Raw genomic sequence first — 6,189 nt, 5'->3', positions numbered from 1 at the left:
ACAACCCAAACTTGAAAAACTCAAGACTACACAGAAAGGATTTCTTTTTTCTCATCGGGAGCAGGTTGTTACGCTAGGAAACATCACCCCACATGCTTAAGTAGCTTTCCAAACAGCTTCTTTCTTTCCCTGAAAATCCCCTGATTTCTCAAAAAAATTCCTTTATTGTCCCCCCACCACTTTCACCTTCAGTATCTATCCAGAAAAAAGCCATTTGTCAATTAATTCCAGTTCTCTTGGTTCAGGACTCTATTATGCTGCACAATTGTTCATGTGCATCTGCTTAATATGGAAGGAAAAGATGCTACAAAATTGGGAAAAAAAATAGTAGGCTGGGCAGGAGAGGTGCCTTCTTCCATTGTGTGCACAGTGCGTTTTTGCTGACTGTAAGCTCTCGCACGGCAGGAAAAAGCCCAAATGCCATCCTTGCTCTTGCTATTGGCAGCTGTTCTCTTATCACCAAAGAGAATTTATTGCACCACTGACAGATGCTGAGATTCAGAAGCCGGAGCTGAAAGCCAAAGGGATTGAATCAGAAAACAAAAACGCCAAAAAAAAAAAAAAAAAAAAAGGAAGAGCCCTACCAAAACAAGTCACTCGACTGCACACATCGCACATGCATCTCTCCACGGGGAGGAGGAAAGAGAGGCTGAGCCCCCCACGGCAGATGTCAGGCGTTCTGCTCTGGGCACTCCTGGAAGCCGCGCGGGCTCTGTACTGAGGAGCACTACAGGAAACCACGGAGAACTTCCCCGCAGGAATCCTAGCGGGGACAGCTCGAGGAAGAAAGACATATCTGCAGGGAAGAGGGCCTTGAAATCAAGCTTTCTTAGTATTAAGGTCACTCTAATTATCAAACGCAAGGTACTAGTGTTCCTAATGCTCTCCCATGAAAGGGATCTGTGTATCGGGGTGTCCCGGGATTTCTACCCTTGCACACACACGTTCTTTCAGAGGCTCTGACTTCCACAAAGCTGTGAACCTTATTTTCTTATATGCAACTCCACCACATATCAAAATCCAGTAGTTAATTTCACAGATGCTTTGGTTACTTCCAAGAAAGGATGAGACAGGACCTGTTTTACATCACAAGGGGCTTTAAAAATCTCTTACCTCCTGATGTAACTGTCAATACACGTGTATTCTATTCATGGCCCTTTGCAAGCTCTCTTTGCACACTGATGCAGAACCAAAAGTGCTTTATGCACATAAATAAGTACATGATCTCTACGGTCATAAACAACTGTCTATATTTAATTCACAAGCTTTGCATTGAAACATACTCCTGAACATAAGTATTCTGAAATACAACTCCTCCTTCCCATCCCCAGGGAAAACACAGTTGTTTTTAATCCCAGACAAAGAGAAGCTGAGCTGTACACTGGCACAGCTGGGAGCACCAAGCAAAGGGAGACACGCAAAACCTTCGACCAACATTCCCAAATGGATTTTCTCAACTGAGGTCAGACTGATGACAGATTTCATTCCTGGGTACTAAACTGTTTTTTTTCTGGAAAACTCGGTGCTAGACAAATTCTCCCACGCCAGCAGATTCCCACCGTGGGAAAAGGAGTCCCAGGGCACCTCCCATTTCTTTAGGTTGCAACAAACATATGAAAAGCCAGAATGGCACAAACAAAAATCAGGAGGAGGTGTTTTGCCAGGCACTTCACAAGAGGAGGATCAAACAAAGAGCCACAGCTACCTCAGGAATACTAGCACTGAGCTGACGTGCTACAGGTGTGCAGGAACCAGCACTGCTGGGATGAGAACCCCAGTCACCCTGTCGGCTCTTCCTTAATTCCACAGTGGGGGAAGAGGCATCTCCTGGCGCTGGGGAGGACCCCCAGCCCCTGGGCGCAGGAGGCTGGGCGATAGCACAGTGCCAGACTGACACCTGGAGGGAGAGCCAAGCATGAGCACAGGGACAGGGTGCTCACAGGGGACAGACATGCCCCTGCCTCTGGGGAGTCACCCACCCCCCAACTGCCTGGCATCCCGTTAGCACCCACCTGCCACACCGAGCCTCCTCTGGTCCAGCTGCAGCACTGGTGGGGCAGGTCTGCCAGAAACAGGGAAACTAGGGAGGAAAAAGTGTTTCAATGCCTTAAAAATCAACACCAAGAATATTTCCACTTTTTCAGTTTTGAAATTTAACAACCTTTTTTTTTCTGCTCGCACTTTGTCATGAGTAGTTGAGATATTTCATTTGGATAATTCTTCTTCTAAGTCATTTGTCCCCTGCTGCTCCTTGAAAGAGCCAGCAGAACAGAGCGAGCATAAAAAGATCCTGTCAGTACCAGAGAGCTGATACTATACAGTACAAATAAACTTGCTGTTCTGCCCTAGGTTTTCCAAAAAAAAGCAGGTAAACAGTGGCTACAGGGCTATATTTTGTGTGCCTAAACAGGGCATGGTAGAGGCAGGCTGCTGCCGAGAGGAGAAGGGAACTCAGCAGGGCACAGTTGGGGTTAACAAGAAGCAGTTTGGCTCATCTGTGATCCCCCTGGAAAGCCTTCCCCACCTTTGGCTGCAGAGGTGATTTTAGCTTCAACAGAAAAGTAAGGAACCTCGAAGGCACATTCATCTTTACTCCCAATTAAGCTTATCTGCCAGTAAAATTAGGGATACAGTATAGGAATTAGGGCAAGCTACTTACTTACCCAAGAAGGTCAATTTAGGTCAAAGCTATCTTGCACAGATGGCTAATTTCAATCACTTACGCATACAACACAATTGTTCAATAAGCTCAAAATAAATAGTGTAAGTAATTAATTTAAAGCTGCCCTAATTGTTTCTCAATTTTCCCTATTAATTTAACCTATAACACTTCTGCTATCAAAGCTTCAAAGCTTTAACTTAACAGCCAATTAAAGCTTCTTTTATTAAAAAAAAGTGCTGTCAGCTCCGATTCCTTCTGACTGAACTCTTTGAAGCACTTGGGATTCCATTTAAATTGCACAGGGCACGGAAACAAAGTGTTTTTTCCAGGTATAATGTTCTCAGTGAGCTAATGATTCAATGGACAATTAAGACTAATTACGGTTTTAACTTGGTAGCAACTTTCTAAGCAGTATTTGGCTTGAGGAAAGTGAGTCACCACTCCAGCGAGCAATGAATCTCCTCATTTATCAGCAGGAGCTGGCAGGAACGTGCCTTCCCCAGCTCGGTTTCACCGTGGCAGCAAGGGGCTCCTCGCGACAGGCAGTGCTCACTCACCTGAATTAGCGTGGCAGCTACATTCTTACTGCTTTAAGTGCATGTGTCTGCATAAACATAGATTATCTCCCCCATTCTCCAGCTGAGTGCTGCAAAGAAAAAAGCCAGTAGGGCGCTTGTTAGGAAAAAAGATTGCCCCCACGTAGATACCATTCCTGTTAGATTGGTCCCGCTAGTTCAGAGATTTTAGCTTCCAAGGGCACCAGGTTGACCAAAACAGGACAGTTTCCTATTTTTAGCACAGCTGATATAGGTCAGCTGGAAACGGAACTGTTATTCCACCACAGAACAGGAACAGTCAGCCTATGAATTATTTCCCTTCTGAGCAAGCTCCCAGATAACACCCTCGTGGCCTCCTAACATTTTGTTTTCGGGAAGGTCTGGCATTCCCAGTCCTCCTGCGACCCCGTCACGTGGGAGACTCGCCGAGCCACCTCCCGAGCATCGGCCAACCTTTCTCCTCTCAGCACCACACTCCTCAAGGAGTTCCATTACACAACTCCTCAAGGTGTTTGATTACACCCTGCTTCCCTGTGTACCTGACACAGCTCTGCTGTCTGCGGAAGGGACATCCTGTGTCCAGCCTAAATATAGCCAGCAGGACGAGCCCAGTCTCTCCCCTCCTGTCAAAAGAACTATGCCTAGGGATCTGCTTTCAGAATGCATTTTCTCCGTGTATCTTTCCTAAATCATTCTTATCAATTTCATTAATAGCAAGTTCAGGTGGAGGGAAAAAAGAGAGAGAGAGAAGCCACATGGAAAGGAAGAGAGAAAGTAAGTGAAACAGGAATGAACCCTTCAGAGATATGCTTCAGATACACCCCGGAAAGGTAAGAACACAAGGCAGTTTCTTGAAGCTAAGCCTGCTGAATTATTACTATGAACACAATTCCTCTGGGTAACTCTCCAAAATCCTGTGGTACACGCAGGAGAAAAACATCCCCGGCACGCAGAACAGCTGAGAAGGAGGGAGAGGGCATGAGAAACTGTCAGCAGGTCTGTGGAGGCAGGAGGGATTCAGTTTTCAGAGCCCTGGCATTAAGAAATCTCAGTGAATGATTGATTAGGAGGGATATTTAAGACGAAAACCAACTTAACTCGGGCAACCAAATGGTGCGATGTGGAAATTTGGGGGTGATGTAGCACAGCTGGTTAGATCTAGGATTTGAACACCTGGTCTTTACTGTCATTCTCCATTTCCAACGCCCATCACCCTGCCTCTTGTACCTCACAGTACAGACCTCTCTGCCCTGGGAAAATCCTTCACACCATCCTGGAGGAATGCTCTCACCTTTTGTTTCAGGAGACAAAAGACCTTCAAGGAATTCTGCATGGCACATTCCTGGAGGGGAGGGGCAGGTGAATGAGGATTACCATTCAGCACATGTAATTGAAAACGAGAGCCAGATGATACCTAGCGAATAATTTCTTTTTCCCTTTCTTTTTTTTTAAATTAGGAAAAAAATAAATCTAAAAGCAACTGGCAAACAAACACAACTTGCCCAGGTTCCTTCCAACCCAAACCATTCTATGATTCTGTGATCATTACCTCAATTAACCAGGGATTGCTCTCGCAAGGTTCCAGAACAACTCCCACAGGTGATGATAACCCTCAGCACATTTTCATTTCACACATCTGCTTCTGGCCTCTATTCTAGAAAGGTCTGTGTTGTTCAGGTCTATCTGACGGAAACGGCCATCTTTCCCAAAGAAATACATTCCCAAAAAGTTTCTCAGAGATAAACACCATTTCATTTTAGGCAAAATTCTCTGCCGTGGCAGTAAGGTAACAGCCTATTGTGTATTTTAAGTTAGGGGAGCAGTAACTGGTGGATTAGCCCTGCCCCTGCGGAAGGCCACCCAGCAGCGCTGCATTTTGCACCACTTCCACCCACAGGATCACAGAACATTCATGGTTGAAAGGGACCTTTCACAGAATGACATGGGGTTGGAAGGGACCTCTGGAGATCATCTCCTCCAATCCTCTGCCAAAGCAGGTCTACCCATAGCAGGTCCCACAGGAACGTGTCCAGGTGGGTTTGGAATGTCTCCAGAGAAGGAGACTCCACCACCTCTCTGGGCAGCCTCTGCCAGGGCTCTGCCACCCTCACACCAAACAAGTTCCTCCTCATGTTTTGGTGGAACTTCCCATGTTCCAGTTTGTGCCCGTTCCTTCTTGTCCTGTCCCTGGGCACCACTGGGAAAAGCCTGGCCCCATCCTCCTGACACCCACCCTTGAAGTATTTATGGGCGTTGATCAGATCCCCCCTCAGCCTTCTCTTCTCCAGACTGAACAGCCCCAAGTCCTTCAGCCTTTCCTCAGCAGAGGAATGGTCCAGACCCCTCATCATCTTTGATTAGGACCTTTGAGATCAAGTCCAACCACAAAAAAACCCAACCAAAAACCAATCCTGGGCACTAGAGCATGCGCTGAGGTGTCACGTCTACATGTTTCTTAAATCCCTCCAGGGATGGTGACTCCACCACCTCCCTGGGCAGCTGTTCCAGTGCCTGACCACTCCCTCAGGAAAGTCATTCTTCCTCAGATCTAATCTAAACCTCCCCTGCCCCAACTTCAGACCATTTCCTCTGCTCCTGTCATTATTCCCTTGGGAGCAGAGGCCAACCCCCACCTCTCTACACCCTCCTCTCAGGGAGCTGCAGAGGGCCATGAGGTCTCTCCTCAGCCTCCTCTAAACGGAACACGCCCCGTTCCCTCAGCTCCCGCACTCAGGGCTCTGGGGACATACCCCCGGCTCTGGCTGTTCACCCCGCATTCGGACAAACGGAACACGCCCCGTTCCCTCAGCTCCTGCACTCAGGGCTCTGGGGACATACCCCCCGGCCCTGGCTGTTCACCCCACATTCGGAATCCCCGCTTATGCGAGCCGGGTTTACCCCCGGGAGGCCTCGTCAGCCACAGCCTCCCCGAGGGCTGCTCCGGTCCTGGCGGGGCGGTGCGTGCCCGCG

This window comes from Calidris pugnax, unplaced genomic scaffold (assembly GCF_001431845.1).
Source record: "Calidris pugnax isolate Ruff unplaced genomic scaffold, ASM143184v1 scaffold72, whole genome shotgun sequence".
In the NCBI taxonomy this organism is placed as follows: Eukaryota; Metazoa; Chordata; class Aves; order Charadriiformes; family Scolopacidae; genus Calidris; species Calidris pugnax.
Note: the sequence above shows the minus strand (reverse complement) of the source record.